Genomic DNA, 14,280 nt, shown 5'->3' on the forward strand with positions numbered 1-14,280 from the left:
CAAGCTGGGTGGGAGTGTGGATCTGCAGGAGGGCTGGAAGGATCTGCAGGGGATCTGGACTGGATGGATTGGATGGATGGATGGATGGATGGATGGATGGATGGATGGATGGATGGATGGATGTGGATGGATGGATGGATGGATGGATGGATGGATGGATGGATGGATGGATGGATGGATGACAGATGGATGGATGGATGGATGGATGGATGGATGGATGGATGGATGGATGGACCAAGGCCGAAGGTCTGAGCTTCAACAGGGCCAAGTGCTGGGTCTGTGCTTTGGCCACAACAAGCTTCCACAGAACTCCAGAGCTCCAGGCTGAGTGGCTGGAGAGTGGCCCAGCAGAAAGGCCCTGGGGGTGCTGGTGACAGGGGCCAATCTGTCCCAAGGAGGCCAGTGGCACCTGGCGTGCATCAGCAATAGTGTGGCAGCAGGAGCAGAGCATTGATTGTCCCCCTGTGCTGGGCACTGCTGAGGCCAAACTCAGAGTGCTGTGTCCAGCTCTGGGCCCTCAGCTCAGGAAGGACATTGAGGGGCTGGAGCCACTCCAGGCGATGAGCACACCACCCTGCATGGACCCCAGCAGTAATTTTAATGCAAGTCCTTGCTTCTACAAGAATTTACCCTTTAATGTAGAGGGGAAATATTGTCCTTCCCCACAATCTGAAGAGCCCTGATGAAGCCAGAAAAGCACTGGCTGAGACATATGGATCAATAATCATGAAGCACATTACCAGGCTTTACTAGACATCCCAATTTGCTGGGGAAAGGACTCCTGTGCTCAGTGTGGGTGCAGCAGAGGAAAGTGAAACAGCCACAGACCCTCAGAAAGCTGGAGACACACAGCAGGCTGTTTATCACTGAGGTGGTGTCAAATGCTGAATGATTAGGAGATGTAGGAGCAGGTTCAGAAACCACCCATCCTCAGAAACCTTCAGTGTTGTCCCAGTGGGCCATTATGTATCTCTAGCAAATATTGTTTTAAAAATTATCCCAAAGACCAGAGTGGAGGAGCTGGGGAGCAACCATTCTACTTCAGCTGTTTGTATTTAGTTCCACAGCTACTAACACAATCCTCTGTATTCCATCCCTGTCTTTGACTCTTCGCACCTCTAGGTATTGGTTGTGTTTCTAGCCTGTCTGCCATGCTATTCACTGAATCCCTCTCTGTGTGTCTCACTCACTCCCTGATCTTTTTTCATGGTGTTTGATGATTTTTTTCTCACAGCTGTCCATGTCTCTTCCATGCTCAAGTACCCCCATCCAACCTGCTGGTGAAGGAGGGGCTGAAGAAGCACAGACCTCTGGGTGCTCACCAGTGGTGGTGGTGGTACCTGTGGTCACAGGAGCCAAAATTTGGTTCCTCCACTGGCCAATGAACAGCCCATGAAGCACCACAGAGGAGATCTCCACTGGGAACCTATTCAAGGGAAAGCTTGAAGGCACTACAGGGACCAGACCTAGGACTGGCTGCTCCACCTCCCACACCTGTGGTCAGACGGGGCTGGGTGACCTCTTCATGCCTTGGGAACAGACATGACCTTCCCTGCTTTCCCTGCTATGGATACTGCCCATGGAGTCACCCTGCACAGGCAGGGCTTTCAGTTCTTTTCCACTTAAAACCTGAAATTCTTTACTTTGGCTGTGGTGAGACACACTGGGAATGGGTGTACTGGGAATGGTTGTACTGGGAATGGGTGTACTGGGAACGGGCTGCCCAGAGAAGCTGTGGCTGCCCCATCCCTGGAAGTGTTCCAGGCCAGGCTGGATGGGGCTCTGACCAACCTGGTCTAGGAAGGTGTCCCTGTCTATGGCAGGGGCTGGAACTGGATGACCTTTAAGGTCCCTTCAACCCAAACCATTCTGTGATTCCATGATCTGTCCCCAGTATGGACATGCCATGCAAAGAGCATTCCAAGGTTTGCTGCTCCCAGCCTTTCCTCCTCTGAGCTCATGGCTCCTCCATCACGGGGCAAGTGCCCAGAACTCCTCTGGAGACCTGACTGAGAGAGGATTGTGCTTTCACTGGAGATGTCTGCAGCAGGGCAGCCTGCCTGGCTGGGCTAGGTGTCCCTGTGAGCTCCTGGAGATGAGAACTGAGCTAAAAAATGACCAGGCACAGAGGTGGGCAGCAGAAAAGAGCTCTGAAGTGCTGTTTCCATCTAGTGACATTCAAAACATTTTGTGAGGAAACTCTCCAGTGTTTGTAACACTGCAGTGACACAGAGGAAGGATTTGCTTAGATCCCAGTGAGTGCATCAGTGGCAATCCTGCAGCCTGGCTGCCAGATCTGGGAGTGCATGCTCCTCACACCTGAGTCATCTTTTCAGTCCCTCACATTTATATAATCAGTCACTGCATGACTGCCATCCATTTGCATTTGGGAAGACAAAAGGCTGCAGATCGAGGTGCTCTTCAGAGCCTGATTCTGCCCTCACAGGGTTGGAGACAACACAGGCACCTCCAGGATGCTCCTCAGAGGGAGTATCCTCTGTGTTTTTTCACAGGCAGAATCCTGGCTCTGGTGAGGTTTCACCCTCAGCTGGAACCAGAATATGCTTGGAGGCATGAACTGTCTACAGGCAGCACCATCACGTTCACCTTTATTTTGGAGGAGGCTGCAGATTCCATGCCCCGAGGGGATGGCTGGTGCTGCCAGCCCTCCTCCCAGCAGGAATTACCTTCCCCTGCCTGCTGGCTCCCGCAGAGCTCTGACACAGGAGGGTGCTCTTCAGGGTGAAGGTGTGCGTGGGGGGATCAGCCCTGCATGGCAGAGTTTTCATGTGAAATAAGATCAAACATCGCTGCCACACCTCTACCTCCAGCAGTTTCAGCCTACACAAGAAAGGAGAACGTGCAGAGGAGCAGAGTCCAGGTACTGGTGTAGCTTCTGTAAAGGTTAGAGAGGGGAGGAAAGGAATATGAAGAAGAAAGAAGATGAAAAAAGACCCCAAACAACTAAATATATATATATATTATATATATATATAAATATAGAAAGGAAAAAATTAAAATATAAAAATAAAGGAAAGAAAAAGGAGCAGAGTCCGGGTACCAGTGTAACTTCTGTATAGGATTAGAGAGGGAAGGGAAGAAACATGAAGAAGAAAGAAGATGAAAAAAAGAGAAAAAAACCTACCAAAAAAGCAAAGAAAAAAAAAGGCATAAAAAAAATATATATATAGGACAGAAAAAGGAGCAGAGTCCAGATACTGGTGTAACTTCTGTGTAGGATTAGAGAGGGAAGGGAAGGGAAGTAATATGAAGAGGAAAGAAGATGAAAAAAAATTTAAAACTACCAAAAAAAGCAAAAAAAAAAAAAAAAAGGAAAAATAAAATATAAAAAAAAATGAAAATAAAAAGAAAAATAAGGAAAAGAATGTCTGGAGCTGAAAATTTAATCTGGCTCACTACTAAAATCCATGGACCTAATTGAATTTATTGCCTGAGTGCAAGAAGACTAGAAAAATATTAAGGCAAAAGAAAAGAATTTGAAATTACCACATACAGTACATTTCAATACAGGTGTCAGGACTAGAAATGCAGTTAAGATTTGGAAAATCTTTGTAAACCCAGAAGGATTTTAAGTCTAAATGTGATTTGATGTGTCTGGTCCTGATTTTTCTAGCCCAGGCAGGTTTTGAAAACAATGTGAAAGGATGGTTTGGGAGGGTCTTCTTCCCATAGATTGAGGAGGGTGGCAGAAAACACAGAGTTCCCCTGGCAAGGAAGAAGGGAGAATTTCCCTTCACTTCTTTGGGCTGGTGTGACAAACTCCAAGCAGCAAAGCCAGTGTGAAACCTGCACTGGGCAAATTTGCCTGCATCCTTCCAGAGAGAGACAAGTGGAGGAACTCAGTGGTCAGGAGGGTCCAGGGGCTGCTCCTCTGCACTGCTTGAGCAACATTTCACAGCCAGAGCCAGTGAATTCCATTTCTCAGAGTCACTCAGCCACCCCGGGCTGCTTTCAGGGAAAATGAAGTTGTCCATGCTGTGAATGGCAGGATGCAGCCAAAGGGATTTGCATCAGAACAGGGACTTGGCCTCATTCCTTCAACAATTGGAGAAACACAGTGGCTCCTGTAGGTGTTGGAGCAAAGGAAAGAAAAGACCTCTTCCATGGGCAGTGAAATGAATGAATGGTTCCTGAAGAGTTTGTCTGATCCTGTTTAACCCCTCCTTCCCTCCCCATCTCCCACCTTGCAGCAGCATGGTCTGGAGTCTGAAGGCCAGGCCTGGTGAAGTACAAGAGTTTCCCTACCCTTCATGCCCTTAATTACTTTAATCACATTTATTTTACTGTGGAGAGGGAACTGAGCCACCTAAAGCAAATCTCTCCATTGGCAGTAGGGATCTAGGGACAAATGCATCAATTCCTGAAGAAAACCTAAAAAAAAAATTTAAAAAAGAAAAACAAGCAGGTGCACCACTCCAATTTCTCTATCAGTTCAAAGGGTGATTAGCTCAGATATAGACATCTGACATTCTGTGCTGGAAACACCTGAAGCTGGTGAAACCAATCCCACTGTTAGCAAGAGCTGGGGAGTGTTGGTGGGATCTGAGAGCCAGGCATGTAGGTGGGCAGGGAGGGCAGGATGCAGCTTGCAGGTGAGACACTGCATCACACGTGTCTGCAGGTGGGTGTCTGCAGGTGAGCAGGGTGCCCAGGTCCTGTCAGCAGCAGGGAAATGGGCTGTGCACACTCAGGGGAGCTCAGGGGCTGAGTCCCACCTGGATGCCTCACATGAAGGGAGCTGGGGCAGTTCCTCTGCTGCAAAATGAAATATTTTCTGGATTTATTGAGCCAACACCTCCTAGCAGCTGAGGATCCAGTCAGAGTGACTTGGCCAGGAAAAGAGATCAGTTCAGATGTGGAAACCCAGGGCACCAGGAATATTTCTCTGTCTGCTGTGGGTACCCTGACCCCCAGGGGAGCACTGACTTTCACCCTCATTCATGGAGAAAGTTTCCTGGACTTCAGGATAGACCAGAATCCACAAAAGTGTGAAATAGATTCTAGAGAGCAGTGTAGGTGTAGCACTCGGGGAGAAAATGAGGTTTTGGGATTTTTAGTATGTTGTGGATGGCAGCAAGATGGAGAGCACAGGGTGTGATCCTGGGTTTCTTCTTTATGCTGCTTCTTCCTTCTTCTTCATAGGTTTGGGTGGCATTTTGTAATTGGGCAGAAAAGTCCCCATTGTGGGCTCTGTGGGATCAGTTATTGGGTTAAAAGGGAAAATAATCCAGGTGTCAGTTCTTAATTGGATAGTTTAGTATTAAAAACCCTTGGAACAAGAGACTGTTGGCCATTTTGTGCCTTCTAATGAAAGGCTGCAGAACTCACAGTAGTGAGACTCTTTTACTGATAAGAAATAATAAACACTTGAGTTTGAATATGAAACTGCTGTCTCAAGTGCCTTCAATCCAGACCCAGAGAAACCCACAATTGGGACCCCCACATTCAGAAGTCATCCTTCCTCCTGCTTCCAGCACCCTCCTCACAAAAACTCTGGGCATCCTTTGACTTACAGTGGAAACAGATTGCTAGTGGCAAGGAGGCATGCAGCATTCCTGCACCCAAAGCTTTTCACCAGTCCAGGAGTTTATCTGTCCACCAAAAATGAGGAAAAATATCCCTCCACCCCCAGGAACAGGAAGAATGGATGTTCCTAGAGCATTGCAATGTCTTGATGGAGCTGCACAAGTGCAAGCAAGGCTGCTGCTTGGAGAGAGCTCAAACTGGATGGAATCAGATTGGTATCACTCCAGAATGCAAAGAGGTTTGCACTGGGGGTAGAGAAGGGACTTGAACTGCTGCAATTAGATTATCAGATCTCCAGGGCAGGATTCAGCTCATAAGGCATTTTAACCCTTTCTCCCAATATCGTGGTGTGCAAATTAAATGTTCTCACTGCAAAACTGGGCAGGTTTGTAGTGTGTGGAAAGGGATCACAAGTTTCTGGTCACTGCTGCTCTCAGCTGCTGGTATTATTTGTGGCAGGTTTAGCACATTTCCAGTTGTCCTGTGGTTAAGATCAGGTCTTATACCCTATGAGAATCCCTTGGGTGAGAACCAGTCCCTGGATGTGCAGGTCACAGGTGGGGTTTGGAGGGAGGAACATTAAATGCTGCAGGATTTCCTGGGCAGGGCCAATGCTCTGTGTGAACCCAATAGAGATAAGGTTTAGGCTAGAAATGCTGGGATTTGTTGTGCTTTCCTGTAACAGCACGAAGGAAGGGTGAGTTTGGAGCCAGAGGGTTTCAGGCTGACTCAGCAGGGACAGTTCAGTGGTAGAGGCATTGCAAAGCATGGATTTGTCACCTACCTCTGCCACAGCACTGTGTGACCTCTGACAAATCACTGTCCCATGATGTCCCTTGACCCCTTGCAGTAAAACAGGGCCTGTGACACTTCCTCAGTCATACTTGTCTCTTTGGATTGTCACCTTTTCAGGGGAGGGAATGAGGTTTCACACTGTGACAAGCAGCTGCTGTCTGGAATAGAACAGCATTCAGAGTTGTGCTAAATGCCCTCGACATTCATGACATGCTCACCGCTGTGGTTTTCCCACTGCTCACTTATTCCCTGCCTGGGACAGTGAAAATAAATACCATCCCTTGTTCCATTATGATAAACACATTCCCTGATTCTTGAAGGGTCAAGGAATTCCTTATAATTCCCTGATTCCTCGAAGGGTCTCCTTGGTTTCTTGTCAGGTCTGCTGCCCCACCGTGCTGCCAAGGAAAAGGGACAAATGCTGGAGAGGAGGAAGATGCTATTTTTTTTTTTTCTCTACTGAAGTATGGCATCTCTTACCATCTTTTGACAATCTCTGCCCACATGTAGTCACACACTGTCTCAGCTACAGAGCCCAGCTGCTCCCCATCACTCACATGTGCAAGCTGGGAAAGTCCCCCCTGCATTTCTCATCAGCTGAGAGATTGTGCTTTACTTTCACTTTGCTTGTGAAAGCCACAAAACTCACATTGTCTTAACCAGGATGTAAATGTGTTTCCCTGGGCTTGAAGATGATCTCTGGTCCAAATGAGGGCCCTGATGAAGCTTCAGCAGGGCAAGGCCAGGGCATCTCACCACAGCTGTCTCAGGAGTGCTGCTCTCTTGCTGCCCAGCAAAGCTTGTCCAGCCTTCTGCCACTGAGACTTCTGATGGTTTTGATGCTCCTGACCAAACAATGATTTGAGCTCAGTTCCAAAACTGCTGCCCCGGGTGCTGGGGACAGTGGAGCTGCAAATGTCAGTGCACCACAGCTCTGACCTCCTGCCATCTCCAGCCAGGCTGCCCCTGACAAACAGCTGGTTCTAGGAGAACTGGAGAGCAGACTGCATGAATAAGAAAGAGTCTTTCCCTGAAACCAGAATCACAGGAACAATGAGGTTGGAAAAGACCCTGAGATCATCGAGTCCATCTTATGGCTGAACACCACCCTGTCAACCAGACCATGGCACTGGGTGCCACATCCAGTCTTTCCTAAAGCACCTCCAGGGACTGTGACTCCAGCACCTCTCTGGGCTGCCAGATTTTCCAGGAAGGTTCTGTGGAGACTGTTTCAAAGGTTTTGCTCAAGTCCAGGCAGACACATCCACAGCCTTCCCCCCATCCACTGGGCAGGTCACCTGGTCATAAAAGGAGATCAGGTTGGTCAGGCAGGACCTGTCTTTCCAAAACCTCTGCTGGCTGAGTCTGATCCCTTGCCTGTCCTGTATGTGCTGTGTGATCACATTCAAGATGATCTATTCAATAACCTTGGCTGGCACTGAGGTCAGGCTGACAGGCCTGTACTTCCCTGGATCCTCCTTCCAGCCCTTCTTGTGGATTGGTGTCACATTGGCACTTCCAGGTGGGACCTCCCCAGTTGCCCAGGACTGATGATAAATGATGGAGAGGAGCTTGGTGAGCCCTTCTGCCAGCTCTCTCAGCACCCTTGGAGGGATCCCTCTTCATCCCATTGATTTGTGAGCATCTAAGTGGCTCAGCAGGTCACTAAACCCAAAAGATTTACACTTCATGAGCAGTCCTAGCAGCAGGCAAGAGAGAATACACTGATCATGCTGCATTGCTGGAAGGTGCTTGCACAGATTACAGCAGTGTATGGACAGGGATAAAATAAGCAGAGCAAAAAAGCTCATCAAAACTTCCTATTCCCCCTCAAAGAAATTCCCCAGCAGGAGCTTTCTTTGGCCATGACAAAGGATGCCCACCTATGGATTAGGGCTGTGTCTTGCTTTGAAACCTCCTTCTCTGGTGGTCATGCTACTATTTGTAACCAGATACATGACCCCACATGACAGATGTCCCATGTCTGCAGATATCCATGAATTACTGCCCTGGGGAATCTCAAAGCTTGGCCTAAGATAGCTCTTCAGGCAGCTGCAGAGAGCAACTTGTCTGCTCTTATTTAGCCAGCCTTTTTTTTTCTTTTTTTTTTTTTTAGGGTGATACCCAGTCTCCTGAATCTCCAGGGTATCTCCATCACCTGTAAGGCACCTCCTCCTCTGGCCTGCTCTGAACCTGCTGCCTGACAACTTCATTAGATGTCCACAGTCTTGACTAGAAGAACACCTACATGAGTGAAAATGTCATTTCTACCCAAGGGGAATGTAATTTATCCCCATTTGAGCATCATTCACTCTGTTAAAGGAAGCCCAAGCTTGGTTCTGCTCTGTGTTCACTTTGACTCCTTCCACTGTTTTGGAGTTGAGGCACTACCCCTGTGTCTTCCAGGATCACTCTTTGTGGAGTGGTGGGGTGAGGTGGGGGTTCTGCCACCCTCTGAACTGGCCTGGGAGGGAAATGGCCCAGCTCAGCTCTGCTATTTACTTTAATTAGATAAAAATTAGACATAAATCTGATATAAATTAAATATAAATTAATCAGCACCCCTTCAAGGATCTGAAGGCAGGTTAACCATCATTCCTGACCTGATTTGTCACTGTTATGGCAAACGTGGATCAGCTGCATGGTGAGAGCTTTGCTTTGTCAATAAATCCCAGACACAATGGGCTGCAGGGAAGGGGAAATGATCCGAGGAGCTGGGGCAGACAGGGAGACAACTTCTGCTCTCCTAGGGCAGCCAGTGCCTGCATCAGACCTGCAACTTTCATTTCACAAATGTGCAACCTTTAGCTGCTTTTAGGTGTCCCCAGGCAGTCCCATAGACAGCACCTGAAGTGATGAGAGCCTGGCTGATTATGGGTCTGCTCAAAGCCCTCTGAAGTCAGTGGGAGTCTTTCCCCTGACTTCACTGTGTTTGGGGCAGGCCCTGGATGACTATCCCTCAGGTTAGACAGTTTAATCATCCATTCAGCAGTACACAAAGCAGATCACATACACTTTTAGCCTGCATTGTATGGTGTTATGAAACGAGAAGATTATTTGATATGATTCAGAGATAGCTCAGGTATAAGGTTTAAAAAAAAAAAAATAACACCTTTGATGTTTTACATCACACTTCAGTTATTCCTTGGGGGGCAAATTCTCGTCACCTTACCCAGGTGAATATTGCACTCAGTAATTTGGTCAAAAATGTTCAATAAACCTTCTTTTTAATAGGAAATGTTGAGGGGGGGGACAGGGGTGAAAATTCAACTTGATGGAGATTTCTGCCAAACAAGACAAAAAAAAGAAAAAAGAAAAGACACATCCATGTTTTCCTTCTTTCAGCAATCGGAGAAAAAAAAAAAAAAGAATAATTAGTTTTGAAGGGATTTTCTAACAGGGCAATAAAACCAGTTTTTTCACTCTCCAAAAACTAAGGAGAAATATCAATTTCCCAATTATTTCAGTCTCCATCTGGCACAGCTATTTCTAGCTGAGGTGTCAGCCATCTACGGATTATCAGGCTTGATTCTCATCTTGACTCTTTTTGGTCAAGCTACAAAATGAGTCTTTGTCCCTCTTATTTTGTGTGCTATCAGAACAACACTGACAGCACCAACTTCCATTTTTGAGCTGGGCAGAATTAGGTACATCACACTCAGAGTCAGGTGAGTTCTGCAGGGTTTGCAGGGTCTCAAAGAGTCTGATGAAGATTTTTTTTTTATCTCTAGAAACCCAGAGAGGGCAAGGGCAGGGATACCTGTTTACAACACTGCTGTATCATTTGAACTATTCCTAAAAATTTTTGGGGAAAATCACCATTAAAAAAAAAAAAAAAAAAAAAAAAAAAAAGAGGCAATAAAACGTTCTGTACAAGCAACAACACACCGCGGCCAAATTCCCCGGACTTGGTGAGCGACAGGGGCAAATCAAAGGCTCCACCTTCAGAGGAGCACAAACCACAGCCCCCGGCCCCGGCGGTAATTGAAGCCCCGCTCGGGCAGGAGTTGGCGGGCGATGAAACCCAGCGCGAGTGGCTCCGTTCTGCCTCCGGGGTCCCCTCCCAGCGCCCCGCAACCGGGGCTGCTGCTGGGGCGGGGGGTTCAGCTCCCCTGGCACGGCTGAGCCCTTTGTTGGGGGAGCTGGGTCTCCTCTAGGGGACGGGCCCGATCCAGCTGTGCTGGCAGAGCCTTGGAGCTGCGGCAGCTCAAGCGCAGACCTGCCCTGGGTGGGTGCCTGCCCCAGCCTCGGGGGCAGCGCTGAGCGGGGGGAAAAGACCCCGTGCTGGAGAAATGTCACCCCTAGGAGCCAGCAAGCGTCTCTGTTACTGATCCAGCCGCTGGAAATGCCTCTGGACTGCTCTTCTTTTCCAGCAGGGAATGCCTTTTTTAGGGGTTTGTGGAAACTCAGGGCACCAGGAATATTTCTCTGTCTGCTCTGGGGTGCCCTGACCCCCAGGGGAGCACTGACTTTCACCCTCATTCATGGAGAAAGTTTCCCAGACTTCAGGATAGACCACAATCCACAAAAGTGAGGAATAGATTCTAGAGAGCAGTGTAGGTATATCACTTGGGGAGAAATTTAGGGTTTGGGATTTTTAGTGTGTTGTGGATGGCAGCAAGATGGAGAGCACAGGGTGTCATCCTGGGTTTCTTCTTCATGCTTCTTCTTCCTTCTTCTTCATAGGTTTGGGTGCTGTTTTGATTGGGCAGAAAAGTCCCCATTGTGGGTTCTTTGGGATCAGTTATTGGGTTAAAAGGGAAAATAATCCAGGTGTCAGTTCTTAATTGGATAGTTTAGTCTTAAAAGCCCTTGGAACAAGAGATTGTTGGCCATTTTGTGCCTTCTAATGAAAGGCTGCAGAACTCACAGTAGTGAGACTGTTTTACTGATAAGAAATAACAAACACTTGAGTCCAAACACGAATGACTGTCTCAAGTGCCTTCAACCCAGAGAAACCCACAACTGGGACCCCCACAAAGGTTGTGTGTGCTGGGAGTGTGGCAGAGGTACCAAGCAGCTGAATTTGCAGTCATCAGCACAACCATGGTTTCACACGGTTGGGGAGGCCTTAAAAAGAGTGGAGAAAACAAGCAAAGATGAGACTTCTTGTGATGTAGCCCCACATTTCTCTTCACAGAGAAAAGCAAGGCACAGCCAAGAATATTTCTTTGTTTCACACTCTCTGAACATCAAAGAAAACATAATTGTTATCATTTGCTGTGCCTGTGTTAGTGCAAAAGTAGAATGCAATATGGAGATGGGTTACCCAAAGTGATGGAGTTTTGTTTCCTTGGCCTATCAAGGACAAGCCTGTGTGTTTGTGTTGGGACTGTTGGGTGATAGTCATGAGATTCATTGCAGGGTGTGCAGTTGTGTGCAAGGCTGAGTGCTTGGCAGGTTCAGTTTTAGATGTATAGAATAAAATAGTATAATAAAGGAATTAATTCTTCTGGTATCAGTGAAGTCAGATGCATCATTCTCTCTCCCTTGGTCGGGGTTCCCAGCACAGCTATATTGTGATGTTTAACTTTAGTGACCAGCAGCTGGAATCCGTGGGCTACCAGCTAATTGTGCATGAAATCACTGCTCCCCTAGAGCCAGACGTTGTGTGAGGGGCTGGTTATGGAGTGATCCCCACAGATCTGCCGGAGCAGAGAGGATGAAGGCCGGCAGTTTGAGCCTTTCTCCTAGGGAAGGACAATTCTGGGCTGATTTCCCTGGCAGCCTGCTATGCCCCGGGCTCCTGGGCCATCACCTGACCCGGGCTGGGGAGAGGCTCATTGTCATGGAGAACTGCCCAATCCAGGCATGGCCTTGGCATTTATAGGGGACTGGGGACTCTCAGGGTGGGACAGCAGGCTAATTGCCTTTGTCTTCCCCCTCCCTCAGTCGGGGAGTCTCAGCAAATCCCTAAACGCATGACAAAAGCCCTGCTGCTTTTAACTGCCTTTCATTAAACTCAATCCTCTTGCCCTCCCTCTCCCAAGATTTGCTAAAAGAAGCCTCTTTCAATGGCAAAAGGAAAGCTAAAAGGCTGCCATTAGCTCATTCACTGTCTCCTCTGCAGACTGGGTGCCTATTGCTGAAATCTGCTCTCAAGTGTCCCTTGAGCACACCCGGGGCAGCTCCTCCGGAGGAGAGGCCACATTCCCTGGTTCCAGCTAAGGATGTGCTTTCCCGGGAAAAGCAGGCTCTGGACAGGTGCACTGGAGACAGTCAGACCTTCCAAAGCCTCCCTTGAGCCCACCACCATCCCTGAGGAGCGGGCCTGGAGCACTGTGGTGGGTGAGCCCTTATCTGACTCTGCTCTGGCACAGAACCTGGCAGGTTCTGGCTGTGCCCCTGCCAAATGAAGTGGCACAAACCCTGTTGAGCCATGGCACATACTGCCAGGTGCAGGCCACCCTGCAATACAAATTTGTCATATTTGGGATCCTCCAGAGCAAAAGTTTATGGGTACTGTGCAGAAACACAGCTGATGGAAGTGGGAACATGAATTTGCCATTGGTTCTGCATCCTCAAACATTTATGGGTAATGCCTGCAGAGACACAGCTGATGGAAGAGGGTGAATTTAAAAAAATCTGAGTGGAAGAACATGAGCTGGACACACACGAGTGTCCTGCATTGGCTCAGTGCTTGCCAAGGTCTGAGAGCAGGCTGGCAGAGGGGAGAAGGGGTGCAATGGTCACTTAGATACACAAGTGTGCAGTTCTTGCTTACTTAGGGACTGGATCTTTATCTTTCAGAGGTGTTGGGAATCCCTCCACTGCTCTTAGATCAAACTCCAAAGAAAGCTATTCCACACCTGGTGGGATTGAAGCAGGGCAAGACTGACCACCTTGTTCTTTTCCTAGTGTTACTCTGCCCTTTCCCTCCCATTACCGCTGCCACTGCATCACCCGAGATGGAATTAAAATCAGGAGGAATTACCCCTAAAGCCAGGAAGATGGTATCTGTGCTGGGAAGGGGCGAGGGGGAGGGGGGAGAAGGAGTTGCCACCCGCCCACTGGTCCCAGCGATTGCAAAAGGGATTGGCCAGTGCCGGGGCAAGTACTTGGTCCCGATCCCAAGCACATGGAAGTCATCTGATGTTTCGTCATGGCTTCATTATATTTTGGATCAGGCCAGCGGTTTGTCTTGCATCACTGCCCTGTACGTTCTGCAGGTAGCCAGCGCTCAGATGCTGCCAACTGCTCTGCGCTGTGAATAGCCCGCAGGGATGGCCCTAAATCACGGCACATGCCCGGGTGTTAAACAGCTGCAACTGCACATTCCTCGTGAAGGCACCTACATTTATGCTCTTTCATTGTGGATTCTACATTCCTCATGAAAACACCTACATTTATGCTCTATCTGCACGCAGCCCCCAACAACAGCTCCTGAACACGGCAGGAATGAGGGAGTGTGGTGCAATGGTTTCTGGATGATGGATTCTCCTTTCCCAGCAGCAGGAAATCAGGAAGGATTCCCAAGAGTGCTTCCTGGCCCTCTGGCTGACTGGGCCCAGCTCTTCACTGGCCGACAGTGTAAGCAGGTGCAATCCCATTAGAGAAACTGATTTGCAAAACGGACTGAGCCTCCTGCTAGCTGGCACCACGCTGGAACCAGTCCTGCCTCTTTTACTGTTGAAATTTTTTTTTTTTTTTTTTTTTTTTTTTTTTACCAAACCGGTCTGAAAAAGGACAGTTGGGATTTCAGTGCGTTGAGAAAAACAAACAAAACCGACATAGTGCCCACACTGCACAGTGAGACTCCAAGAAACTGCAAACCAGCTCAGATGTGTCTCCTTTGAGAGCAAAGCAGGTGTTTTCCACCCTACTGCACAGATGAAATTGTTCATAAATTTTTACACCTTTTATCCCAAATGATGTGAAGGAAAACCTGTCTCCCATAGAGTTTTAAAATACTTCAAACATACCGATGAACAACCAGGC

Source organism: Serinus canaria, chromosome 4, assembly GCF_022539315.1.
Source record: "Serinus canaria isolate serCan28SL12 chromosome 4, serCan2020, whole genome shotgun sequence".
NCBI lineage: Eukaryota > Metazoa > Chordata > Aves > Passeriformes > Fringillidae > Serinus > Serinus canaria.